The 14,956-nt window shown below is 31.2% G+C and overlaps 1 pseudogene; it reads right to left on the minus strand.

Annotated features, from left to right (window-relative positions):
• Positions 1-2,749: 2,749 nt before the first annotated feature.
• LOC149528447 (uncharacterized) lies at positions 2,750-5,207 on the minus strand (annotated as a pseudogene).
• Between the last annotated feature and the right edge of the window lie 9,749 nt (positions 5,208-14,956).

Below are 14,956 nucleotides of genomic sequence, written 5' to 3' on the forward strand. Positions count from 1 at the left end.
TGCCTCCAACGGTGAGCCTAAAGATTTTTCCTACAAATTGTTCCATCAAAAATCTGCAATAACTTCTCTCATACTTATGCTTGAGAAATGAGATTTTTATGCTAGACTTATAACTCTAAAATGAACCTTCCTATAGAAAATGAGAACATTCCAAGCTCATATGAAAAACTTACTAAAAATACCAAGATCCCATTAATATTAACCACCCTGTCTACTTGTCCTTATTAAAATAGAAAAAACTAAAAATAAAATATTTTTGGATAGATGCAAGATTGCTCTTACACCCAGGATGCTCTTGCATCACCATGCTTATCGGAGTTGTAGCATTTTCCATTGAATTTTTCTTTACCATTACTCCAACATTTTTTTTATGTATGACCTATCTTACCATAATGATTGCAAGTAGGTCTTTGATTCTTTTGAGCTCCTTGTTGGGATGATTCGCCTTCTTCTGTATATCCTAATCTTGCTTTGTCCTTTTGTCTATACTAATTTTTTTCATTCAATTATTTCATGCTTTCTTGAGATTTCATCATCCTTTCATTTGTTTTATTTTTAGTGGTTAGATCATTCTGTAGTCTTTCATTTTCTGACTTTAGATTCATAAGTTCTTCATTTGCATTTGTGAGCTAATCAATGAAGTTTTCTTGTTGAAGGGATAGATGTTGAATTTCATGGTTCATTTCTTCTATCTTGTCTTTGGCTTTATTTTTTCTTCCATGACTTCACATAATCTCACTAATTGGATTTTTTGTTCTCTTTTTAGCTTTCCAACTTCTTCTTGAAGACTCAAATTCTTTTCTAATAGGTCTTTGATTGCTTCATTGGCTTCATCTAAATTTCTTTCTAGATAGATATCTTCAATTCCTTCTTTAGTGCGGATATTGTCATTCATTTCTACTGCAAGATTTTTCCTTCTTTTCAATGATTGAGAAAGTTTCTCCATTTCTTTCTTCAGTTGCCTAATGCCCAATTCAAGATCCAACTTTTCATTGTCAATAGCCTTATCTAGCATATATACCACCATTGCCTCAGATCTTTTCTCAATCTATTAAACTTCTTCTATCAGAACTACAATTCTCTAATACCAATTGTTCGAAATATGAGGCAGGCAAGGTTATTGAGAGGGGAGGGGTGAACTAGGAACCAATAAAACATAATCTTATTTCACCAATTACTCATCCATATAATATTCTGATCTAATTACATGCATGAAAGAATAAAAGCAAATAAACATTCATAGCAATTTGACACGAGGTGTAGTAACCCATAAAATTTCCAAATAGAAAGTAAAATTGGGGTGGGAATGATACTCGCAAGCTTTAGTATTACAATATAAAGTAAGCTTTTTAAGGATTACAATTGATCATGTCTGATGATCTTTCCTATTAGGAGCAATAAGGACCGTGAAGTCCACCTTGTCAAAGGATATACAAAAAATAAAATGAAGTATGCACTTGGCTAAGAGACTTAGCAAAGATTTTTAAGTCTACCTTGTTAAAGGATTTGACTAATGCACCTATTAGGATGAAACATTGGCTGATCTATGATCTACAACTCTTATTTGCTAGTTGAAATTCCTTGCATTATAATGATCACCTAACTATGATAGATAATACTTTGTTGTCCCTTATAATACTTGTAGCCTTCTTCAATTCACACGTTTTCTCATCATATACTCTTCACATATCTCCTTTGGATATGATAAGATGAATTACATTTATATCAATTCAAATCACAACATGTTGGAGTCGAATACAATACAAGTTTCATTAAAATCCACAAATTCAGCCCAACTGTAGTAACTGGAGTAGAAAAATTATGTTGAACAATTGAATAATTTTTATGATTGTCTAATATAAATTATTTTCTAAGTTTTTAAAAAAATTATTAATATTAGTAGTCATATGTAAATATTTTTAATTACTATTTTTTACTATTGAATGGGAGCATCAACGATGAAGAAATATGTCACAAATGTCTTGATTTTATAATACTTATAATATCATTTTTTATTTCATAGATTGATATCAATAGTACACTAGATTTCACTAATTAATATTTGAAAACATGGATGTAATTATCTTGAATAGATAACTCTAGTGTTAGTATTATTTTCATTGTTGATTTCATTAAACATCAAATTAATTAGATAATCACGAAATACAAAAAAATTGAAACAATTTAAATTAATGCAACATAGTAAACATTTCATTATCATATTAAGATCAACAAAATAAATGACACTTACTCTAGTTAGTATAATATTTCATTTGTCAAGGGTTTTAAACAATTTTTAAAACTTATAATTTTTATAAATACTTATATTCTTATATTAATAAAATATTAAGTGAAGTAATAAATATTTGTACATCATACTTTGATTTTTTTATATAATTATCTTATTTCAAAACAAGACCAAATTTGATTCTAAATTTTATACCAACATAATAATATAACATAAGAACAACATATTATTAAACTTATTACCATTTGAATGTCTATAACCTAAATAATACAACCATATTTTCAATAAAGCATTAAAAAAACTAACACTAAACTACAATCTAACAAAATATCTAAATTTTATTTATTTATTTACACCTAAAACATTAAAAGGACACTTTGCATAGATTAAACTTAATGAACTTGAAAAAGCTCAAGATTAGGACACTCATCTACAATACCTTACTACAAAGACACTGACACTCTACACATAGTTTTGCTCAATCTATTTGTAAAAAAGACTTCATAATATCTTGTTATAGATGGAGGAAAATAGAAGCTTTAGAATCTTATCAACCTGCTTGAAGTATCTCTTCCTCCATTTTTTTCTTACTGCAATCAATAAGAATACACCCAAAAAACCTACTACATTTGACAATCCCAGTCCCATCTCAAACCATGGCATCTCCTCTATATAATCTTCATTTGTATCTTGAATATCACTTGTAGAAGGATGTGGAGGAGAAATTTTTTGCTAAGAACAAAGTGGGCATCCTTCCAAAAATAGATTCCCATAATATGATGTGTTATCAAATGTGATCATCTTTCCTCCTTGAGGTATGCTCCCTAACAAATTTTTGGTGGAAAAATTTAAGCATTCCATGTAAGAGATTGAAAATCTAGAGGAATTCTTCCACTAAATTTGTTTGAAGAAAGGTCTAATGATTATAATTGACTCATTTTCCCAAAACTAGGTGGAATAGCTCCACTTAAATTGTTCATTCACAGATTGACAAACCTCAACCCCTTCAACTTTCCAAAATCATAAGGAACATCTCCATTCAGTTGATTGTTAGAGAGATCTATGCCAATGAGAGTTGAAAGAATATATGAATAGTGCAAATTTAAGTCTTTCATAGTCATATATAATTCATCATGAGAGAAAACCTCAAACATAAAACTCTCAAAAGGACCAAGCTTAGAATATGACCTTTGGTGTTTTTATTTTTACAATTGTATGGAAAGGGTTCAACAAAATAGATAACACATGCCCTTATTCTCATGGCACTGCCATTGCTTGTAGAGATGCAATGTTACATGGAATAGAACCTGATAAATTGTTAGATGAAATGTCTAAGATCTGGAGCTACTTCAGTTGGACAATATCTAGAGGAATGCTACTGCTAAAATAATTTCTCTTCATCATCAACACTTCAAGGGCTGGCAAAGTTCCAATCGACCATGGAATATCTCCACTAAATTTGTTGTGCCCAATATCAAGTATTTGTAATCTCTTAGATTTAGCGATTAATGGAGGAAAGGGTCCACATAAACTATTGTTTCTAACAATTAAAGAGGAGGAGCATAGCCCCTAGGGTATGTCTCCTTCCAAACTATTATCCCCTAAATTTAACACTTGAATAACCTTATAGTTAACAAAGCATGAAGGAATGTTTCCACTCATATTTTTTTTTGATAGATCTAGTTTTTCAAGGTGATTCAAATTGCAAAAGCTCAGAGGAATATAGCCAATTAGGGAGTTTTCATTGACCATCAAGAGTTTTAGATGTAGAGGCCATGCAGATGGTATTCGCCCACTTAAGTCATTCATAGACACATCTACTAGTGTGATCCAACAAGCTGATCTAATTGGGATTGTAAGGCTTCCATGAAAATGGTTTCCTAAAAGGTTGAATAAATACAACAAAGGATTATTGTCCCATAACTAGGATGGTATTTTTCCAACAAGATTATCGTCAGCCAATATCAATCTCTACAATGAATATTGAGTGAAAAGCCACTCGAGAATTTGAACTCCAATTTTGCATGAGTTTATATCTATTCCTCATAACTAGAACCAAGGAAACCAACATGAGCCTATGTTCAACACATAATACGACACAACCAAAAAACTAACTATTATGCTAATCTTTGAGAGGATGATTATGCAAATTCAACTAACTATTGTAGAGATCTCAAGAAATGCATAATAACATAATCAAAATAACAATGAATACATAACATAGTGATTACCATGGGGAAACCCTTCTGGGAGACCTCTAAAACTCGCACAATATCAAACCAAGATGATTACAATACACTTGCAATGCAAGTTCTTACAAGAGCACATCACCACAACTTGAACTCAAAGAGACTCGTTCTAGCACCAGTCCTGCAAACTGAACTCAATTATACAAATAGCTCCCCAAGCCCTCCTTTTATAGTGATTTTACAACATGGAAACCAATTGTGGTTTTACAAAACCATGGGAAAAACTACCATGCCACATGTTACCCATTTTTGACATTTACATTTCCAATATAGAAAAATAACTAGGTTAAAATAGTAATGTCGTCCATAATTTTGTCTCTTATTTTAGACCCCCATAAAGTCATAAAACAAGATAACTATGCTCTAAAAATGGCCCTCCTATATTCTACTATGGATAGGGAACCTTTTTCTATTTTACACATTCTTTTCCAAGATATAAGCAAGTGGAAAACTTCCACAAAAAAAAATTGGAATTTTTTAGAAAAAGACTGCAAGGTTGAGACACATGTTCTCAACATTCTCCCACTTGTCGAACACCTTGCAAGAGTCAGGGGATCCCAAATATTAGGGACTTAATTGCTAGGGGCCTAGAGGCCCATGGACTCTGAATGCCATCTAAATTTCTCTGTGCTTATGGGCTTAGTTAATGCATCACCAACATTCACCATAGTCTCTACCTTTTTCAGCTTCACCTTGCCGTCCTTTACCATATCTCTCACAAAATGACATTTTACATCAAAGTGCTTGGTCCTCGAATGAAAATTTGGCTTCTTTGCTAGGCAAATTGAACTATGGCTATCACTATAAATTGTCACTACACCCTATTTGAACTCTATATCTGAACACAATCTCTTTAGCGAGATGGCTTCCTTGTAGGCATGAGTAGCTACCATATAATCTACCTCAGTAGTGGACAAAGCAATCACAGCCTATCACTTGCACATACAACTAATTGCACCACCAAATAATATAAACACATATGCACTAGTGGATCTTCTTCTATCAACATCACCAGCCCAGTCTAAATCCACATAGCCTCAAATATCCAAGGAATGATGGTTTCCTATTCCATGAAAACATATCAAGTACTCTAAGGTACCCCACAAGTATCTAAAAACTATTTTTACTACATCTCAATGTGCTCTTCCTAGATTAGACATATAATGGGAAAGTACTCCCACTGCTTGGACAATGTCTAGTCTTGTGTAGACCATAGCATACATCAAACTTCCAACAACACTTTGATATGGTACTCGACTCATCTGTTCCATCTCCAATGGGGATGTGGGACATTATGAGCTAGAAAGCATTGTTCCCATAGTAATAGGAACACTCAATGGCCTTGAATCCTGCATATTAAACCTTTTCAAAATAGTACCAACATACTTAATCTAGCTAGCCAAAGCTTTATTTTCTATCTATCTCTTATAATCTCCATTCCTAGAATGTGCCTAGCTACACCAAGATCTTTCATTTCAAACTTTATCAAGAGTTGGGATTTTGACTCTAAAATCAAACCTTTTCCTATTCCATAAACTAACATGTCATCAACATACAAGGCAATAACTAGGAAACCATCACCTTTAGATTTGAAATATGTACAGTGATTAGATTAATCCCAAACTCAACACATATGTATCAAACTTCTTGTATCACATCCCATGACTTTGTTTTAAACCATACAAGGATTTATTCAATTTACAGACCAAATGACTTTTACCTTTCACCACATAGTGCTCTGGCTATGGCATGTAAACTTCTTCCTCCAAATCTCCATGAAGGAAAGTAGTTTTCACATCCATTTACTCGATCTCTAGATCATAAGATGATGCAATAGAAAGAAAAAATCTAATGGATATCATTTGGCTACTGGAGAAAAAATCTCACCATAATCTACTCCCTCAACCTAAGAATAACCTTTTGCAACCAAATGTGCTTTATACTTCTCAATGCTTCCATCTGAACCCATCTTCCTTTTAAACATCCATTTACAACCAACAAGCTTTTTTCCTTCAGGCAATGGTACAAGGTCCCATGTTTGATTCCTCTTAAGAGCTACCATTTCTTCATCCATGGCTATTTTCCAAGACTCTAAATCATTCATACCAAGAGCCTCTTGTAGAGATCTCGGTTCATCAATATTAGCATTCATTGCAAATATGCATCTCAAATCATTAGGAGAATACCCATACCTTTCAGGTGGTTTCCTTTGTCTACTAGATCTTTGAACAAGATCTAGTTCAGGATCATGATTAGGTTCTCCCTCTTCCTCTAATGACTCAAAATTTGTAGAGCTCTCTTCAACATCTCATCTTTCTAAGGGCCTCGGTTCAACTTTCTTAGGTGTAGCAGGAAGTTGAATCACATCTTTCTTTTCTTCTATCTGTTCTGGATGCACTATAGTAGAAGAAGGCTTAGTTTCTCTAAAAATAACACTTGAGGAATAAAATACCTTTTGTGTAATAGGATCCCAAAGCTTGTATCCTTTCACACCATAACTATATCTGATGAAGATGCATTTGACAACTTTTTTGTCCAATTTTGTCTACTTCTCCTTTGGCACATGAGCATATGCCTCACAACCAAACACTCTCAGATGTCTAAGTGAAGGCTTGTGGCCCAACCATGCTTCCATTGGCATCTTATCAAAAAGAACTGATGTAGGAGACCTATTTATTAGGTAGTAGGTAGTGGCTACAACTTTGGCCTAGAAATTTTGTTCTAGTCCAACACCACTCATCATACTCCTAGCCTTCTCCATCAGGGTCCTGTTCATTCTTTTTGCAACTCCATTCTACTATGGAGAATATGAACTTGTCTTCTCTCTATTAATACCAAAATCTTTAGAAAATGTGTCAAAATCATTGGAGCAAAATTCACCACCATTATCAGTTCTCAAACATTTTATTTTCTTTCTAGTCTATAATTCAACCATTGCTTTAAATTCTTTGAAATGACTAAAAACTTCAACTTTACTCTTAAGGAAATAAACCCATGTTCTTCTATTGAAATCGTAAATGAAAGAAACATAATATACTAATCTACCAATAGAAGGAACACCAACTAGACCAAATACATCCCAATGGATTAGATCCAAAATACATGAGGACTTATGAGAACTCAAGTAAAACTGAATGTTGTTTTGTTTACCATAGATACAATGCTCACAAAAATCAAATTCAAGTTCTAAATTTTCAAGGTCTATAGACCCTTCTCACCTATGTGGCCAATTCTCTAGTGCCATAACATGGTCTTCTCTGTAGGAAACTTTTAGTAGACAAAGCACCCTTGGTTACCCAAAAATCATGACCATCTATTGAAAGAGAAATCTTCTCCTTCTCCAACTAAGTAGTTTTTTCCACAATCTTATCAGAAATACTATTTCATTCAATCATGCATGCATCAAGCTAGTACAATGTAACCAATCTTCTTCCTCTTACTATTACCATAATACCTCTCACCATTTTTACACCTACTTTAGAAAACTGTACATGCACACTTGCATTTATTAGCTTACAAATGGATAACAAATTCCTTGCTAGTCCAAGGATATGCAAGACACCATCAAATCTTCTAATTCTACCATTATAAAATTTCACACAAAGACTTCCATGACCAACAATATCAAGTAATGAGTTATCACCCAAATAGACCTTACCACCATCAAAATTTGCATACTTACTAAACCAGTTTCTGTTAGGAGTCATGTGGAAAGATGCACCTGAGTCTATTAACCATGCATTTTCACCTGCATGAGTAGCCAAGGCTATGATGAAATAATCTCGATCTTCCTTCTTAGGCTCAGATTCAAAATCTTTCTTCTTCTTCTTCTTTTTCTTCTCCTCTTTATAGTCCTTTCAGAGGTGTCTAGGTTTGCCACAATTCTAGAAAATTGCCTTAGACTTACTAGGAGATTTTGATCTCCCCTTATTTTTAGACTTAGAATAACCATGTCACTTTTTGTTCCTGCCTCTTTCTTTTGGTCATCCTCAAACACTCAAAGCCTCTTTAGCATTTAAAGATACATTCCTTCTCATCTCTTCAAAAAGTAGAGAACCAACAACATCCTCCATCTTCAAGACAATTGAAGTGCTCCTCATAGTCATCACAAGACCATCCCATGAGTTTGGCAATGAACATAGCAATATTTGACACCATTCTTCTTCATCCATTGGCATCCCTACTAAGGTCAACTAAGTCACCAACACATTAAAGCTTTCCAAATGCTTAGAAATCCATCCACCTTCCTCCATTTTCAAGGAATACGACTTCTTCCTCAAGAAAATCTTGTTCACAAGTGATTTTTCTTGATAAATCTCACTTAGCTTTCTCCAAAGCTTCTTCATAGTAGGTTCTTCATGGAAATTAATCAAAATTGAATCTACAAGACACAATCTGATGAGACCTTTAGCTTTTCTGTCTATCACATCATATTGTGTGGCTAAAGTTAGATCTATGGGCCTCAACTTTTTCTCATCAATCGCATCCCATAGATCTCGATCAATCAACAAATCTTCCTTCTTCAGCTTCCACATCTCAAAATTTTCAATCCTGCAACACAAAAATGAAATACTCTACACAAGCTCCCACTTAAACCTTGATTAGCTCAAAAAACCCTATACCCAACAAATAAAACAAAAACTGGCCAGGCTTTGATACCACTTGTAAGGAAGAAAAGGTGTGCAGAATCACTTCCTATGCTAATCTTTGAGAGGACAATTATGCAAAATCAACTAACTATTGCAGAGATCTCAAGAAATGCATAATAACATAATCAAAACAATAATGAATACATAACACAGTGATTACCATGGGGAAACCTTTCTAGGAGAAAACCCCACCTTCCAAAACCTACACAATGTATTATCAATCCAAGATGATTATAATACAGTTGCAATGCAAGTTATTAGAGGAGCACATTAGCACAACTCAAACTCAGAGAGACTCCTTCTAGCACTAGTCTTGCAAACTGAACTCAATTACATAGACACCTCCCCAAGCCATCCTTTTATAGTGATTTTACAACTTAGAAACCACTTGTGGCTTTACAAAACCATGGACAAAACTAGCATGCCACATGTTACCCATTTTTGACATTTACATTTCCAATATGGAAAAACAACCAGGTTAAAATAGTAATCCCGTTCATAATTTTGTTTCTTAGTTTAGACTCCCATAAAAGTCATAAAACAAGCTTACTATGCTCTAAAAATGCCCCTCCTATATTCTACTATGGATAGGGCACCTTTTGATATTTTATAAACTCTTTTCCAAGATATAAACAAGTGGAAAACTTCCACAAACAAATTCTAGAATTTTCCAGAAAAAGATTGCAAGGTTGAGACACATGTTCTCAACAGTGACTCTTTAGATGTCCTTACTTTAATTTTAATTTTGTTATATTATAATTCAATACTAGTTAAAATACTTATATTATATCATTTTCAATAATATTATTTATCATTTATTTGATTTTTTTATGTTATCATAATAACATTTGATGTATTACTATATTGTGTGTATGTGTGTGTGTGTGTGTGTGTGTGTGTGTGTGTGTGTGTGTGTGTGTGTGTGTGTGTGTGTGTGTGTGTGTTTGTGTGTGCGTGCACGTATGTATGTATGTATGTATATGATCTTATTATATTGATATATTGATATATACTATGTTATATTATATATAATATTATATCATACTTTATTAATGCATTTTATTATTTAAAATCTTTAATATTTATTAAACCTTTCTACCAGGACAAGGAAATTATAATTAAAGTTCTAAGTGAGGGACATAATAGTCCCTCCCTTCGTAAATTCCTCGTATTTAAGAAATCACAATTCATACAAATATTTCTCATAGATTCAAAATAAAAAGAATATATTTGTATGTAATAACACCTAAAGGATTTATAGAGTATGCATATTAATGCATGAAAAAACAAAGTAGACATGATGTAGACACATAACATGTGCATTCTTAATTAATGTCTCAATTATTCACCAGAGTCAAAAAGATTATTCATGAAATTTACTTCTTCAATCTAGAGTCCTGCAACCACAAGTGATCATTAATACCCATGTGAGTGTGTCTATATATATATATATATATATACAAGTGATCATTAATACTCGTGTGAGTGTGTGAGTGTGTGTCTATATATATATATATATATAATAGAATTGATTTGTTCATCTTTTAACACTCATATAAATCTTGAAAGATGGAAGAAGTTGATATTATCCAAGGTTCTTAGATGTCAAATGTGTAAATGGATTCCTTAAAGTTCACTAGTCCAATTCCACATCGAAAAGATTACGGATTGTTGACTCCTACACTAACTTGGGACAAAGATCCAATTGCTTGGACTTAGATAAGCTCCTCCTTGGTAATGTGTGTTGCCTTCTCTTACTAGCCATATAGGGAATAACATTAATTCTTATATATCTAGTCATCTTATTATTTCGAACCAATGAAGGATACAGTAGATGTTATCCAAGTTGCCTAGATGCTAAATGTGCAAATGGATTCCCTCAATGTTTATAGTTCCAAGCTTGTGTCTTGAAGGATCATGGGTCATTGATGCCTACCCTATTTTGAGACAAAGATCCAATTGTTTGGACTTAGACAAGCCCCTCCTTGGTAACTTGACTACCTTCTAAGATATTCTTATGTCCAGCATGGGTTATAATGTTTTACTATAATTACCCTATGAAAATGACCACCTTTTAAAATTATTTCCTATTTCTTTATGCACCGTATCCCTCTGTAGTGTCATTTTTTACTACATATTACAGAATGCACTTAATCTACCCTTTAGTACAATTAATGAAATTAAATGTATTGAGTTCACTTAACTCTTTAAATATATATGGGGATATAAGATATAATTTTAGGGAGCATGGAACAAGTAGTCCTCATCTTTGCAAGGTTACGTAGGACCCAATCTCCCAACGCTCTAATGCCACTTGTAATAATCTCTTTTTATATAGATTTAGGGAATCGTTAAACATCCAATTTATTGAATTATAATAATCAACTAAGTTTATTCATTTAACTAATGTGAAAATATCATCGCTTCTTCTAATTACTAAGTTTATTCATAGATGGTAGATTTACTATGAGAAGGTCACGTGAAACATACTACATGCAGTGTCCCTCAAGGCCTAACCCTTATATTGGCATAATCTACCATCTGCCCAAAATTACTCCATTACTTTCCACAAACTCCCTATCTAAAAATAGCTCAATATGGAGTAAGAGATGGAAATTTCCATACTTCAATAATATGGTTTTAACACTATAATAAGATTTACTAGATTGGATTCAAACAATCTCCTCCTTAATAACATTGTATATTTTCGATCACAAATCAAATAATAAAAATAGTAGGGATAATCACATTTGAATAATTAGAAGATTAAGATTATTATTTATAATAAGAAAATACCCTAATTCCAACATTGATTTTTGTGTAAGAAATTCTATTTTAATAATAATTATGTGATAATAGTTATTCCATTTAAATTTTATGGATTAAATATTCAATCAAATATTTCTTTTGATATTCGCTTATCATATATATATATATATATATATATATATATATATATATATATATATACATACATATATGTATCTATATATATGTATGTATATATATATATATATATACATATATGTATATAGATAGATAGATAGATATGTATATATATACATCTATATATATATATATACATATATATGTATATATAGATAGATATATATATGTATGTATATATATATACATACATATATGTATGTACATAGGTATATATGTATGTATGTATGTATGTATGTATGTACATAGGTATATATATATATGTATGCATGTATGTATTTATATGTATGTATGTATATACATAGTACATACATACATATATACCTATGTACATACATAAATGTATGTATGTATGTATGTATGTATGTATGTATGTGTCTATATGTATATATGTGTATGTATATATATACATACACATATATACATACACACACACACACATATATACATATATATACATACATATATGTGCACACACACACACACACACATATATATATATAATTAATAAGGGGGAAAGTACAAAGTTGTGTCACCTTTCAAGCTGACTTATTAGAACGATTGAATATGAGTATTTCTATCTTAAAAACTATTTTTTCAAACATGTGATCTTGATAAATTTATTCTAGCTAAGTTATATATGGTCTCACACTTTTCCAATTGGAAATATCTATTAAATGCATGCTTTATACTAGTTAGTATCCAATTACTAAAGAAATATAATTATTTCAGAAAATTGACATTTCAATAACTCTTACTATTTTTTATTATTATTTTAATAATATATACACATCATTTTATAGAGATTAAACTAAAAAATAGTCTCGTACAGAATTCATAGTGTTTTAATTAGATATAATATATTATAAATAAAAAAATTCTACAAGTACATATTTTAAAACTCATGAAGACGTCGATTTTGAGAATGAAAAAAAAAATACTAAATCATATTTAAAAAGTATAAAATTTTTACAACATTCTAGAGGAGAGATTCCTCTTCTAGAATCTGTAGTTTTTCTTTTGATTGAAATAGATTTATTTTGAAAAATGTGATGGGAGATGAAAACTATTGATTTGAATAAGTTGGAATTTGAATCGTGTTAAAAGAGAAAATATAGGTCTAAAGCCTATTTTTATTTTTGATTCTTCAAGTTACATATGTTATCTATAACATATTCTAAGATCAAAGGGAAATAAGTTTATTTCCATGTATTTTTGTGGTGGGAACTAGACCTCTAATTTCCAACATTTTTTGTAAACTAAAAATTATCTTTAAAAAATAGGAAAATATATAATTTTTTATTCCAAATAATTATTAAAAATTATAATCTAAACTTCATCCATTTCTACACATTTCATTAGTTTACTTCATTTTCAACTTCTAAATAGTAATACCAGTTTTATGTCATTGAAGGTGAACAACTATACTTTTTTAGCCTTTTCCTTTGTAAAAGGGTGACATAGGTTTGTGCTTTTACCCATTAATTGTGGACAGTGGATACTATAACACTCCCACCAAACAAGCAAAATAACTAATAAAATTAAGTTCTAGATTCAATGCAAAGGAGAATATAATCTTGAAAATAGAGGGGCAAGACACATAAGGTATGTTATATTATAGTTTTATGTTTTATTAGATAGAAAAAGTTGTCCTTATTAGTTTGTGAAATTATTATATATGTATACATATATATGTACACAAACATTGAATGTAGAACTTTCCTTTATTGGTTGGTTTACTTATTTGGTGGGAGTGTTATAGTGTCCACTGTCCACTATCAACAATTTATTTTACATTTTATTTTCCATTGGATATTTTTGTCCATTTAGAGGATACTATTTGTAACTATTTTGATGCATTCCTCTAATATATTTTTCATGATTTGGTATCTTTTAATGTATATGTCATTTGATGATTTTTTGCTATGTTTTTTTGGTGGCACATAGGATCACCTATTCAAACAAATCTCCATGATATGTATAATAGATCAACCCCTATTTCTATCTTACATTATTCTTCTATTCATTCATGATCACATTAATTGCCATAATTATAATTGCTAATAAGCCAGATGTTTCAAACTTACATGTTTGTATGGAATACTCAAATTGCCTTTCACTGTACTTTTATCTTCATGAGAATATTTATTATTCCTTAATAGATTATTCAAAAAACTTTTCAAATGTTTTCCATTCTTATAAATTATTTCAAAATCCTCATTATACTTTTAACTAAATTTCCTTTAAAATGATAGTTTTATTACTCTTTCCATGTGTACTAACTTTCTTATTATTCAACATTTTTATATTTAAGTTTTATCGTATTTGTTTTATAGTAGCAAATATTCTTTGTCTATGTTTGTTGCTTGTTCCTTACATCAGTGATCATTATTTCTTCCCATATAGTAGGCGTATGATGTGGAGTTTAGTAGAAATGAAGAATATTTGAATTTCTCCCTTCATTTTCCTACGTTTGACTCTGAGGGCCGATGGTGATACCTAATAATGGAATTTTTGCTCAAAAATATTAATATCCCAACCAATTTCTTTCCTCAAAGTATCAATATGGGTAATGCAATAGTATTGTTATGTGACGATGTGAGATTTTGACCTTTTGGAGACCAATTGGATGATCAGTTTTGACTAAGAATTAAATGGCTTAATCAATCTTCACTTGTTGAGATTTCTTCCTATTTCAGTATTCCTTTAGTCTCAGACAATCCCCCATAGTGATCATTATTAATAAATTTAATACAATCCTTGTTATTTTGATACTTCTTATCATCTTGTGTCTTCTATGGTTAAATCACTGATTCCTTCTTTGTTTCCTTGTCAACTTTCTATTATATAGACCTCTTGAGATA

This window comes from Cupressus sempervirens, chromosome 11 (genome assembly GCF_028749045.1).
Source record: "Cupressus sempervirens isolate cs-2001-9-10 chromosome 11, ASM2874904v1, whole genome shotgun sequence".
Classification (NCBI taxonomy): domain Eukaryota; kingdom Viridiplantae; phylum Streptophyta; class Pinopsida; order Cupressales; family Cupressaceae; genus Cupressus; species Cupressus sempervirens.